This window comes from Danio aesculapii, chromosome 4 (assembly GCF_903798145.1).
Source record: "Danio aesculapii chromosome 4, fDanAes4.1, whole genome shotgun sequence".
In the NCBI taxonomy this organism is placed as follows: Eukaryota; Metazoa; Chordata; class Actinopteri; order Cypriniformes; family Danionidae; genus Danio; species Danio aesculapii.
Genome location: NC_079438.1, coordinates 26,682,096 through 26,695,631, shown reverse-complemented (window position 1 = coordinate 26,695,631; position 13,536 = coordinate 26,682,096). Strand labels below are relative to the sequence as shown.

At 42.9% G+C, this 13,536-nt stretch overlaps 10 non-coding genes across 10 annotated transcripts; all 10 read right to left on the bottom strand.

The window, feature by feature from the left end:
• Positions 1 to 122: 122 nt before the first annotated feature.
• On the bottom strand, positions 123 to 195 carry trnak-uuu (transfer RNA lysine (anticodon UUU)). Its single transcript has one exon. It is a non-coding gene; the product is annotated as a tRNA-Lys (tRNA).
• A 504-nt stretch (positions 196 to 699) lies between these two features.
• trnah-gug (transfer RNA histidin (anticodon GUG)) lies at positions 700 to 771 on the bottom strand. Its single transcript has one exon. It is a non-coding gene; the product is annotated as a tRNA-His (tRNA).
• A 198-nt stretch (positions 772 to 969) lies between these two features.
• On the bottom strand, positions 970 to 1,051 carry trnas-aga (transfer RNA serine (anticodon AGA)). The gene has a single exon. It is a non-coding gene; the product is annotated as a tRNA-Ser (tRNA).
• Positions 1,052 to 2,739: 1,688 nt separating this feature from the next.
• On the bottom strand, positions 2,740 to 2,812 carry trnak-uuu (transfer RNA lysine (anticodon UUU)). Its single transcript has one exon. It is a non-coding gene; the product is annotated as a tRNA-Lys (tRNA).
• Positions 2,813 to 3,316: 504 nt separating this feature from the next.
• On the bottom strand, positions 3,317 to 3,388 carry trnah-gug (transfer RNA histidin (anticodon GUG)). Its single transcript has one exon. It is a non-coding gene; the product is annotated as a tRNA-His (tRNA).
• Positions 3,389 to 3,586: 198 nt separating this feature from the next.
• Positions 3,587 to 3,668, bottom strand: trnas-aga (transfer RNA serine (anticodon AGA)). Its single transcript has one exon. It is a non-coding gene; the product is annotated as a tRNA-Ser (tRNA).
• A 1,688-nt stretch (positions 3,669 to 5,356) lies between these two features.
• trnak-uuu (transfer RNA lysine (anticodon UUU)) lies at positions 5,357 to 5,430 on the bottom strand. The gene has a single exon. It is a non-coding gene; the product is annotated as a tRNA-Lys (tRNA).
• Positions 5,431 to 5,934: 504 nt separating this feature from the next.
• trnah-gug (transfer RNA histidin (anticodon GUG)) lies at positions 5,935 to 6,006 on the bottom strand. Its single transcript has one exon. It is a non-coding gene; the product is annotated as a tRNA-His (tRNA).
• Positions 6,007 to 6,204: 198 nt separating this feature from the next.
• trnas-aga (transfer RNA serine (anticodon AGA)) lies at positions 6,205 to 6,286 on the bottom strand. Its single transcript has one exon. It is a non-coding gene; the product is annotated as a tRNA-Ser (tRNA).
• Positions 6,287 to 8,883: 2,597 nt separating this feature from the next.
• trnag-ucc (transfer RNA glycine (anticodon UCC)) lies at positions 8,884 to 8,955 on the bottom strand. Its single transcript has one exon. It is a non-coding gene; the product is annotated as a tRNA-Gly (tRNA).
• Between the last annotated feature and the right edge of the window lie 4,581 nt (positions 8,956 to 13,536).

Below are 13,536 nucleotides of genomic sequence, written 5' to 3'. Positions count from 1 at the left end.
TACAAGACTGCCTGTGCTCTCCATGTCCTCATGCCTAGTACACGTGTTGTGCATCCAGATGAAACTTTCAGCAAGCGATAGCTCACTGGCAAAAACTGTGGCTCCACAAGAAGAGCCTTACACGCCCAAGCAGGGACTTGAACCCTGGACCTTCAGATTAAAAGTCTGATGCTCTACCGACTGAGCTACCCGGGCTCCATGGCTGTGCCTCGCAAGTAGGCAAGGTTTAGGGTTGTGGTCGGCGCAGACCTTTACGGTACACAAAAGTTTACCGTGAGGTGGGGTTTGGACTTGTGGTTGGTGTAGATGTTGCTAAAACACAACAGGTTACTGTGAGGTTGGGTTTATGGTTGTTGTAGGTGTAGACGTCAGTAAAACACAGTAGTTTGGACTCAATGTCATATAGGAGACAAAAAGATCAATGACAACTGCAGAAGGTCTTTCTGTTGTTGTGGCAATAAATGGAGACTTAACCATTGAAACGATTCCTTCCATGCCTTAGAAGCGTGACTTGATCAATGCTTACCTACACAGCATGCTGGCATCAAAGGACCCGCTGCTCATATCGAATCCCTAGTCTTCCACACTTTAGGAAACGTAAACATTCAGGACGTGCCATTAGCACAGCCTGCACTAAAAGGAGGCTGGAGATTACGGATGGCATCACAGAGTGCAACGTCAATGCCACCTTGAAAAGCATGCCGTGACCCGGATTCGAACCGGGGTTGCTGCGGCCACAACGCAGAGTACTAACCACTATACGATCACGGCGAGCTACGGGACAGCCGCTGGAGCCTCGCTCTCTGTCATACGTCTTTGAAAATGGAGGGCCCCCAGGGCAGTCAGTTTGCACGCGCTGCGGTTTTATTTTTGTTGCTTTTGCCTACCAGCACATCCCTTTTCCCCAGAAACACTGGGGTTGCAAACAATCAAGGAAAGTCGCAAACTAAATCCTGCGCGCAGCCTGGACGTAGTCGGCAGGATTCGAACCTGCGCGGGGAGACCCCAATGGATTTCTAGTCCATCGCCTTAACCACTCGGCCACGACTACGAAGCTTGACCATTCCATTGTGCTCTTGCCTGGCGCATTGGTCGTGCTGCCCGATGACATGTAGAGCAAGCAAGAGCTCACCAGCAATAGATGTCGCTTATAGGGATGGTATGCAGTTTAACCCAAAGAATGACCAGTCTGTCAGACGAAGAAGAGCCGGAGTCAGAGATTTATATAAATAAATAAAGGTTACTGAAGATAGTTTGCAGTTACATCAGCAGAAGCCAGCTTCAACACTCGCCATGACTTCCTAGGCCGCTCTGCTTACAATCACAAATCAATAACAATTTTACTCTCACATAAGGTCATTAACTGCGTCACGCATATAGGTGTTCTAACCTGATTGGATAAAACACAGATAGACTAGGAAAATGTCCACGTGGGGTGCGTGCGTACAATTCTGAACAGTATCTCAAGCATAAACGTCAGACATCCACTAGACTGTTCAGAGCTGACTCCAGACCTATGAAACGGATCCACAATCAAATAGAACACACACACTTAAAGAATAATCTGTTTCTTATCCGAGGCTGAGTGTAGTCTCAGCCGTCTTTATCAAAACTGGTTAAAGACTGGTATAATCTACATTCAGGCAGTTATATCCTTACTACACAAAGTCTATCTTGAATAAAAAGTAGAATCACCTTAAAAGAATTAACCGTAAAAACAGCAAGATCCCTTAAGACATTTTAGATAGTATTAACTCTTAGAAATAACAACGGAGACAGTTGCTTCCGGTCCTCAGCCCTCAGCTCCACTCAAGGCCTCCGTGACCTCTGACTTAGTTTGGTGGCTCCTGAAAAAGTTATAAAGAGACAGGCAAACGCACTGAACGTTCTTATATTAAGCAATGTGTTAACTTATTCATTAGTTAAAATCAATTCAAAGTTAATTACTCATTCAGATAATCAAATAATTATATAAAAATAATGAGAAACAAGATGATGAGGAAAGGATAAACGTTGATTCATGCTGAGATGGATAGGAAGGTAGAAATCCGAATCCTCCACGCTCTACAAAAGTTGGCTTACACGCCCAAACAGGGACTTGAACCCAGGAACGTCAGATGAAAAGTCTGACGCTCTACCGTCTGAGTTATCCGCGATCACTGGGGGATTAGCTTAGATTTAAGCACTTGTGACGTGTCACAGTAGCAGCGTGCACTGAAAAGTGGGCTGTACAAAACAGGTGGCAAGAGGGGGGCGTGATGCCAATGTCACCGTAAGGAATCCTGCCGTGACCCTGATTCGAAGCGGGGTTGCTGCGGCTACAATGCAGAGTACTGACCACAATCCGATCACGGCGAGTTACCGGACAGCCGTCGTGGTCCCTGTGCGACATGTTCCTCCCTCTGATTTGCCCCTTTCGGTTCAGTGAGCGCACGCTGTTGTTTTTCTCCTCCTACCAGCACGACGCTTTTCCCACGTAACGCTGGAATTGCAAACATTTGATGACTGTTGCAAGTTTAAAAAGGAAGAGGACGAGCACGTGGTCTGCAGGACTCGAAGCAGCGCGAGAAGACCCCAACGGATTTCTAATGCATCATCTTAATCACTCGGCCGCAACTACAAGACTGCCTGTGCTCTCCATGTCCTCATGCCTAGTACACGTGTTGTGCATCCAGATGAAACTTTCAGCAAGCGATAGCTCACTGGCAAAAACTGTGGCTCCACAAGAAGAGCCTTACACGCCCAAGCAGGGACTTGAACCCTGGACCCTCAGATTAAAAGTCTGATGCTCTACCGACTGAGCTACCCAGGCTCCATGGCTGTGCCTCGCAAGTAGGCAAGGTTTAGGGTTGTGGTCGGCGCAGACCTTTACGGTACACAAAAGTTTACCGTGAGGTGGGGTTTGGACTTGTGGTTGGTGTAGATGTTGCTAAAACACAACAGGTTACTGTGAGGTTGGGTTTATGGTTGTTGTAGGTGTAGACGTCAGTAAAACACAGTAGTTTGGACTCAATGTCATATAGGAGACAAAAAGATCAATGACAACTGCAGAAGGTCTTTCTGTTGTTGTGGCAATAAATGGAGACTTAACCATTGAAACGATTCCTTCCATGCCTTAGAAGCGTGACTTGATCAATGCTTACCTACACAGCATGCTGGCATCAAAGGACCCGCTGCTCATATCGAATCCCTAGTCTTCCACACTTTAGGAAACGTAAACATTCAGGACGTGCCATTAGCACAGCCTGCACTAAAAGGAGGCTGGAGATTACGGATGGCATCACAGAGTGCAACGTCAATGCCACCTTGAAAAGCATGCCGTGACCCGGATTCGAACCGGGGTTGCTGCGGCCACAACGCAGAGTACTAACCACTATACGATCACGGCGAGCTACGGGACAGCCGCTGGAGCCTCGCTCTCTGTCATACGTCTTTGAAAATGGAGGGCCCCCAGGGCAGTCAGTTTGCACGCGCTGCGGTTTTATTTTTGTTGCTTTTGCCTACCAGCACATCCCTTTTCCCCAGAAACACTGGGGTTGCAAACAATCAAGGAAAGTCGCAAACTAAATCCTGCGCGCAGCCTGGACGTAGTCGGCAGGATTCGAACCTGCGCGGGGAGACCCCAATGGATTTCTAGTCCATCGCCTTAACCACTCGGCCACGACTACGAAGCTTGACCATTCCATTGTGCTCTTGCCTGGCACATTGGTCGTGCTGCCCGATGACATGTAGAGCAAGCAAGAGCTCACCAGCAATAGATGTCGCTTATAGGGATGGTATGCAGTTTAACCCAAAGAATGACCAGTCTGTCAGACGAAGAAGAGCCGGAGTCAGAGATTTATATAAATAAATAAAGGTTACTGAAGATAGTTTGCAGTTACATCAGCAGAAGCCAGCTTCAACACTCGCCATGACTTCCTAGGCCGCTCTGCTTACAATCACAAATCAATAACAATTTTACTCTCACATAAGGTCATTAACTGCGTCACGCATATAGGTGTTCTAACCTGATTGGATAAAACACAGATAGACTAGGAAAATGTCCACGTGGGGTGCGTGCGTACAATTCTGAACAGTATCTCAAGCATAAACGTCAGACATCCACTAGACTGTTCAGAGCTGACTCCAGACCTATGAAACGGATCCACAATCAAATAGAACACACACACTTAAAGAATAATCTGTTTCTTATCCGAGGCTGAGTGTAGTCTCAGCCGTCTTTATCAAAACTGGTTAAAGACTGGTATAATCTACATTCAGGCAGTTATATCCTTACTACACAAAGTCTATCTTGAATAAAAAGTAGAATCACCTTAAAAGAATTAACCGTAAAAACAGCAAGATCCCTTAAGACATTTTAGATAGTATTAACTCTTAGAAATAACAACGGAGACAGTTGCTTCCGGTCCTCAGCCCTCAGCTCCACTCAAGGCCTCCGTGACCTCTGACTTAGTTTGGTGGCTCCTGAAAAAGTTATAAAGAGACAGGCAAACGCACTGAACGTTCTTATATTAAGCAATGTGTTAACTTATTCATTAGTTAAAATCAATTCAAAGTTAATTACTCATTCAGATAATCAAATAATTATATAAAAATAATGAGAAACAAGATGATGAGGAAAGGATAAACGTTGATTCATGCTGAGATGGATAGGAAGGTAGAAATCCGAATCCTCCACGCTCTACAAAAGTTGGCTTACACGCCCAAACAGGGACTTGAACCCAGGAACGTCAGATGAAAAGTCTGACGCTCTACCGTCTGAGTTATCCGCGATCACTGGGGGATTAGCTTAGATTTAAGCACTTGTGACGTGTCACAGTAGCAGCGTGCACTGAAAAGTGGGCTGTACAAAACAGGTGGCAAGAGGGGGGCGTGATGCCAATGTCACCGTAAGGAATCCTGCCGTGACCCTGATTCGAAGCGGGGTTGCTGCGGCTACAATGCAGAGTACTGACCACAATCCGATCACGGCGAGTTACCGGACAGCCGTCGTGGTCCCTGTGCGACATGTTCCTCCCTCTGATTTGCCCCTTTCGGTTCAGTGAGCGCACGCTGTTGTTTTTCTCCTCCTACCAGCACGACGCTTTTCCCACGTAACGCTGGAATTGCAAACATTTGATGACTGTTGCAAGTTTAAAAAGGAAGAGGACGAGCACGTGGTCTGCAGGACTCGAACCAGCGCGAGAAGACCCCAACGGATTTCTAATGCATCATCTTAATCACTCGGCCGCAACTACAAGACTGCCTGTGCTCTCCATGTCCTCATGCCTAGTACACGTGTTGTGCATCCAGATGAAACTTTCAGCAAGCGATAGCTCACTGGCAAAAACTGTGGCTCCACAAGAAGAGCCTTACACGCCCAAGCAGGGACTTGAACCCTGGACCCTCAGATTAAAAGTCTGATGCTCTACCGACTGAGCTACCCAGGGCTCCATGGCTGTGCCTCGCAAGTAGGCAAGGTTTAGGGTTGTGGTCGGCGCAGACCTTTACGGTACACAAAAGTTTACCGTGAGGTGGGGTTTGGACTTGTGGTTGGTGTAGATGTTGCTAAAACACAACAGGTTACTGTGAGGTTGGGTTTATGGTTGTTGTAGGTGTAGACGTCAGTAAAACACAGTAGTTTGGACTCAATGTCATATAGGAGACAAAAAGATCAATGACAACTGCAGAAGGTCTTTCTGTTGTTGTGGCAATAAATGGAGACTTAACCATTGAAACGATTCCTTCCATGCCTTAGAAGCGTGACTTGATCAATGCTTACCTACACAGCATGCTGGCATCAAAGGACCCGCTGCTCATATCGAATCCCTAGTCTTCCACACTTTAGGAAACGTAAACATTCAGGACGTGCCATTAGCACAGCCTGCACTAAAAGGAGGCTGGAGATTACGGATGGCATCACAGAGTGCAACGTCAATGCCACCTTGAAAAGCATGCCGTGACCCGGATTCGAACCGGGGTTGCTGCGGCCACAACGCAGAGTACTAACCACTATACGATCACGGCGAGCTACGGGACAGCCGCTGGAGCCTCGCTCTCTGTCATACGTCTTTGAAAATGGAGGGCCCCCAGGGCAGTCAGTTTGCACGCGCTGCGGTTTTATTTTTGTTGCTTTTGCCTACCAGCACATCCCTTTTCCCCAGAAACACTGGGGTTGCAAACAATCAAGGAAAGTCGCAAACTAAATCCTGCGCGCAGCCTGGACGTAGTCGGCAGGATTCGAACCTGCGCGGGGAGACCCCAATGGATTTCTAGTCCATCGCCTTAACCACTCGGCCACGACTACGAAGCTTGACCATTCCATTGTGCTCTTGCCTGGCGCATTGGTCGTGCTGCCCGATGACATGTAGAGCAAGCAAGAGCTCACCAGCAATAGATGTCGCTTATAGGGATGGTATGCAGTTTAACCCAAAGAATGACCAGTCTGTCAGACGAAGAAGAGCCGGAGTCAGAGATTTATATAAATAAATAAAGGTTACTGAAGATAGTTTGCAGTTACATCAGCAGAAGCCAGCTTCAACACTCGCCATGACTTCCTAGGCCGCTCTGCTTACAATCACAAATCAATAACAATTTTACTCTCACATAAGGTCATTAACTGCGTCACGCATATAGGTGTTCTAACCTGATTGGATAAAACACAGATAGACTAGGAAAATGTCCACGTGGGGTGCGTGCGTACAATTCTGAACAGTATCTCAAGCATAAACGTCAGACATCCACTAGACTGTTCAGAGCTGACTCCAGACCTATGAAACGGATCCACAATCAAATAGAACACACACACTTAAAGAATAATCTGTTTCTTATCCGAGGCTGAGTGTAGTCTCAGCCGTCTTTATCAAAACTGGTTAAAGACTGGTATAATCTACATTCAGGCAGTTATATCCTTACTACACAAAGTCTATCTTGAATAAAAAGTAGAATCACCTTAAAAGAATTAACCGTAAAAACAGCAAGATCCCTTAAGACATTTTAGATAGTATTAACTCTTAGAAATAACAACGGAGACAGTTGCTTCCGGTCCTCAGCCCTCAGCTCCACTCAAGGCCTCCGTGACCTCTGACTTAGTTTGGTGGCTCCTGAAAAAGTTATAAAGAGACAGGCAAACGCACTGAACGTTCTTATATTAAGCAATGTGTTAACTTATTCATTAGTTAAAATCAATTCAAAGTTAATTACTCATTCAGATAATCAAATAATTATATAAAAATAATGAGAAACAAGATGATGAGGAAAGGATAAACGTTGATTCATGCTGAGATGGATAGGAAGGTAGAAATCCGAATCCTCCACGCTCTACAAAAGTTGGCTTACACGCCCAAACAGGGACTTGAACCCAGGAACGTCAGATGAAAAGTCTGACGCTCTACCGTCTGAGTTATCCGCGATCACTGGGGGATTAGCTTAGATTTAAGCACTTGTGACGTGTCACAGTAGCAGCGTGCACTGAAAAGTGGGCTGTACAAAACAGGTGGCAAGAGGGGGGCGTGATGCCAATGTCACCGTAAGAAATCCTGCCGTGACCCTGATTCGAAGCGGGGTTGCTGCGGCTACAATGCAGAGTACTGACCACAATCCGATCACGGCGAGTTACCGGACAGCCGTCGTGGTCCCTGTGCGACATGTTCCTCCCTCTGATTTGCCCCTTTCGGTTCAGTGAGCGCACGCTGTTGTTTTTCTCCTCCTACCAGCACGACGCTTTTCCCACGTAACGCTGGAATTGCAAACATTTGATGACTGTTGCAAGTTTAAAAAGGAAGAGGACGAGCACGTGGTCTGCAGGACTCGAACCAGCGCGAGAAGACCCCAACGGATTTCTAATGCATCACCTTAACCACTCGGCCGCAACTACAAGACTGCCTGTGCTCTCCATGTCCTCATGCCTAGTACACGTGTTGTGCATCCAGATGAAACTTTCAGCAAGCGATAGCTCACTGGCAAAAACTGTGGCTCCACAAGAAGAGCCTTACACGCCCGAGCAGGGACTTGAACCCTGGACCCTCAGATTAAAAGTCTGATGCTCTACCGACTGAGCTACAAAAGTTTACCGTGAGGTGGGGTTTGGACTTGTGGTTGGTTTAGATGTTGCTAAAACACAACAGGTTACTGTGAGGTTGGTTTTATGGTTGCTGTTGGTGTACGAAGCACGAAGAGGGTGCAAGTAAGTTACCTTCCACGTAAACACCGGGCTATTTTAAACGAATGACCAGGATGGAATTAATTTTTTTTATTATTTGTATATGTATGTTTCTGCAATTATGTTCGGTAAGATGACTTTCAATTTTGCCATGACATGCTTCGAAGCACGAAGATAGTGTGAGTAAGATAACTTCCACGAAAGCACCAGGCTCTCTTAAATGAATGACGAGGATGGGATTCGAACGCATGCATCCAGAGAACAATGGATTATCAGTCCATCGCCTCAACCACTCGGCCAACTCATCATGTATTTAGCCACTTTTCAGATGGGGGCTGGACTATGGCACGTAAGTATGTATTTGCAGCTATTTTCGGTACAGACGACATAACATTTTGCAGGAACATCCTTCAATTTTACTTGTCCCACCTACCTATGTTCCTATTGCCTAGACAGTGATCTACAGCTACGTGCAAATGGCTTTTGCTTGGAAGCCAGCTATGCTCACCACTATACCACCAACGCTTGCAGACGTCTCTTGCCAGAGGAGCTCTTACTCCTCCTAAGTGTCCTCTTACGCTGCAGATCCTCGTTAGTATAGTGGACAGTATCTCCGCCTGTCACGCTGAAGGCCAGGGTTCGATTCCCCGACGGGGAGGCCCTTTTTTGTCTTTTACTTTTTGGCTGTTGCCTTTCACAATGGTGGCAACGAACTAAGTGATATATACAGCAGCCAAAGGAAATGCAATGGCCGGGAATCGAACCCGGGTCAACTATTTGGAAGGCAGCTGTGCTCACCACTATACCACCACTGCTTGCAGATGTCTCGTGCCAGAAGAGCTTAAAAAGAATGCTTTCAACCAAGGCCCTCGTTTGTCTTGGTTCTGCACTGAAAAACATGTCCAGCATATGGATCCCAACCATCTCAAGATGCACTAATCTACCCACATGTCATGGGACATCTTCACAAGAGTGGCGCCTGGCCATGTAATGTTACGGCAGCCAAAAGGTATACATTGGCTGGGAATCTACTTAAAAGCCAGCTATGCTCACCACTATATTACCAACGCTTGTAGACATCCTCTCGCAGAAGTGTAGAAATTGAAAGCTTTCGACCGAGGAGTTCTTTGTGTGAGCGAAAAAAAAAAGTCAAGTATGGATGCCATCTCTTTCTGACTTTGAGGTTGGATAAAGCGTTCGAAGGTACAACCTCACCAAAAAAAAACAGAGGTCAATAATTTCACTCTGCAGTGGTGGAGTTCTCATCTTCTGTCACACAGTATTCACTGTAATGAGCTCCCCCGGTTTGAATGTCATTGCAAGGGTTGACTGGATGCAGCTTATGAAAGGGCAAACTGACATTTTGTGGAGTAAAAGCTGGGCTATGTGTAAGATTGAATGGGGTGCTTTGTTTGCTGCAAAACATGCTAATAATGTTCTGTGTGCACTGTTCATGTTACTGCTGATGACCAGTCGAAGGCTGATGAAGAATTAAGGAATATTAATGAAGAAAAAGCTGTCCAAGCCCAGTTTTCAACCCTCCTCTTGCCTCCTCGACGTGAATACGCCTATTTTTAAATAGCCAACTCTTGACAGCTGCTCTCGCTTACAGCCGTACCACCCTGGAATGCTAAAGGGCAATAGTGCACTTGCAGCAAAGGAAGTGGTAGGCAGAGAGTGAGAAAGGATCACTCGATTTTTGTTTTGTTTGTTTGTTTTTTCAGAAAAAGTTTGAGTTTTTTTTAGTTTTTCTTTTTTTGATAATTTTGTCCACTTCCCAGCAGCACTTTGCTGTCTGGGAAGTTTGTGTTCTGTTATGAGTGCAAATGTGGAAGGACTCAAACGTAAAGATATGGACATGGATAGAAAACGAAGAGGGCAACTGGATAATGGACAGGAAGTAGGACAACACTTTGGACACGGACAAATGGGCGATAAAAGGATCTATACTAAAGAAGCTACAGTGATTGTTCATATGACAGAAGTGAATGATGCTAGAGCAGAAGACATCATAAAGGCTCTGACTGAGAAGATAGGAAAAGGGAAGGTTCTGGCTGTAAGACCAAGAAAGGAAAAGGAATGTGAAATAACTCTGCCAAGTTAAGAGGACGGCGAGGATTTGGAAGATGTACTCATGATAAAAGGGAAGAATTGTGAAGTAAGACACTTACAAGTAAGAGAGTATATTGTATCTTTTATACATTTGCCGGCTTATATTGATGATGAAATTCTGGATAAACTTAAGTTTTGGGGAGTAACACCTGCATCTGATATCAGAGGGCGAATGTATCCGGTTACAGACATTGCAGATGGTACAAGGTATTTAAGGGTTAAATTTCCGAAGGAGGTGATATCACTCCCAAACAGTGCAAAATTTGATACTGAAGAAGGAACACAATATTTCCGAATTATGCATGACCGTCAAATGAAAACTTGTCGCTTGTGTATGGGTCCTGGACATGTGTTTAAAGACTGTCCTGATTTTAAATGCTTTCAGTGTGAGGAGCAAGGACATTTCGCAAGGGATTGCGATGCAGTGAAATGCCTGGATTGCAGAAAGGTGATAGTAAGATGTGAGTGTTGGATGGAGAAAGAAAATGTTACACAAATCCCAGAGACTGTTAAGGAAGCAAGTCAAATGATGGATGAAACAGAGTTGGGAAAGATTGGTGAAGTTGAGAAAGTAAATATTGAGAATACAGAGAGTAATGCGGGAAATCGAGATGAAATGGAAGATAATTCACTGGGAGGAGCAATGGCTGAGTGGGAGGTTAAAACAATTTCAATAGAAGATAGTAAATGTATGAAAAAACAAAAAGAAAATGAAATAAGAAAGAAGCTAGATAAAGAGTTAAGAAAAGGGACAGAAGGTGAGGGAAACGAAGATATTGAAGAAATTGTAAGGTTACAAGATAAGTTAAAAATAATAGAAGAAGAAAAATGCAAAGGTGCAATAATAAGAAGTAAAGCAAAATATGCAGTAGGAGAAAGATCTTCACAATTCTTCTTTAATTTGGAAAGCAATAGGCAAAGAGCTGAATTAATAAAAGAGGTATTAAATAAAGAGGGGAAAGTAGAAACAGAAACTGAGGGGATTTTAAAAACAGTAAAGGATTTTTATAGTGATTTGTTCAAAAAACAAGGAACAAATGAAGAAGAGAAAGAATATTTAAAAACAAAACAGATCAAATTAAAGGTAACAGAAGAAGACAAAAAATTTTGTGATGAAGAAATTCAAAAAGAAGAAATAGAGGTGGCTATTAAGCAATTAATGCCAGGGAAAAGTCTAGGTGTAGATGGCATAACAAATGAATTTTATAAAGAATTTAAAGATATTTTAGTACCGATTTTAAAAGAGATCTGTGAAGAGGTTTTTATTAAAGAATTATTGAGTGAAAAGATGAGAATAGGGAATGATAAAAATTATATACAAAGGAAAAGGGGACAAAAAAGATCTAAAGAATTTTAGACCAAACATACCCTTTAAAGAAGAAAAGCAACATACAAACATTTTGGGAATTTGGGTGGGGGTGGATTCTAATAAAGCAGATAATTTAAATTGGGAGGGAGTTTTAAATGGAATTGAGAAAAGACTTAGATTTTGGAAAGCTCGAAATTTGACGTTAAAAGGGAAAGTATTAATCTTAAATGCTTTAATGTTGTCAAAGGTCTGGTATGTGTTAAGTGTAACTGCATTGCCTGAAGTATACTATAAAAAAATTAAGGATGTAGTTTTAAAGTTTGTGTATCAATATGCGGATAATACTACATTGTTGGTTGAAGATATTCAGAGTATTAAAGGGGCGATGGAGATTCTAGAGCGATATTGTAAAGCATCAGGAGCTAAGGTTAATGTTGGAAAAAGTATATGCATGAGGGTGGGTAGCAGTGGTGTAGTCGGGGCTAAATGCACGTATACTCAGTATGCCTACTTTTTTCCAATAGCTCTTTGGGTATTACGACTTCTGAGGATCAATAATTGCGTATACCCTCAGTATACTCACTTGTTTTGCTGATTAGACTTCCCTAATTTACGTGTATTCGCATCCCTTAACTGTACACCAAGTGCTTTTTTTAACTCTCATCTTAATTTGTTGCAATTGGTGCATTTTTGTTCATATTTTGCGCCATTCCCTGCCCCTGACGACCACAGCAGCTGTGAGAAAATTTCGTGAGTTTTTCAAAGTCTGAATTATGTCTCGTTGAAATGTTCAGGTAAAATAATAAAATAGCATGGGCGGGTTGGGGGGGTAATAGTACACCTTTTTTTTTAGGACTACACCTCTGGTGGGAAGAGTAGAAGAAATAACACAACACATACCCTTTTAAGAAGAAAAGCAACATACAAACATTTTGGGAATTTGGGTGGGGATGGATTCTAAAAAAGCAGATATTTTAAATTGGGAGGGAGTTTTAAATGGAATTGAGAAAAGACTTAGATTTTGGAAAGCTCGAAATTTGACGTTAAAAGAGAAAGTATTAATCTTAAATGCTTTAATGTTGACAAAGGTCTGGTATGTGTTTAGTGTAACTGCATTGCCTGAAGTATACTATAAAAAATGAAGGATGTAGTTTTAAAGTTTGTGTGGGGAAATGGAAGAGCCAAAATTGCTTATAATACTTTGATTGGGGAGGTAAAAGAAGGAGGTCTGGGACTTTTAGATAGCTTTTTAAAAATGAAAACATTAAGAATTAAGATTATTCAAAGGTTTTTGGAAGGGAAAATGGATGTGATTTGGAAAAGTGTGTTAGACTATTATTTGAAGAAATGTGGACATTTTGATATGGGATGTAATGTTTTATGGATGAAAATGAAAAAAAATGGATAATAGCAGGTCTGCCAAGATTTTATGTTGAGGTCTTAGAATCATGGGGGGAATTTTTTGAAAATGTGTTGATTATAACAAAAGGAAGGGCTCAGATTGTAGAACAACCACTTTTTCAGAATCCAAATATTTTAAATGAAGGAAAAAATATATATTTTAAGGACAGGTGGAATGGAGGATTAAGACAAGTTAAAGATGAATTATATGAAGTGATAAAAGGATTTGTACCATTACAATTGTAGATGCTGTGGAGGATGGTTATAAAAGAGTTGTTAAAACAAAATTACAAAGACAATATTATGATTTGAAAAAAGCAATACCAAAAGATTGGATTGAAATAATTGAAAAAAATGAGTTGGAGGATAAGGAAGAATTACCAGAGGTCTATTTTAAGAAGAAAAATGGAGAAATGATCAATATGAGCTTATGTACAGTTAAGAGTTTTTATGTTGTTTTTAGATCAAAGGCTTTTATAAGACCTATAGCATTCAACTACTGGAAGGAAAGATATGAGGATCTAAATGAAAAAGAAATTTGGGGAAATGTCAGAATGAAATATATGGAACCAAT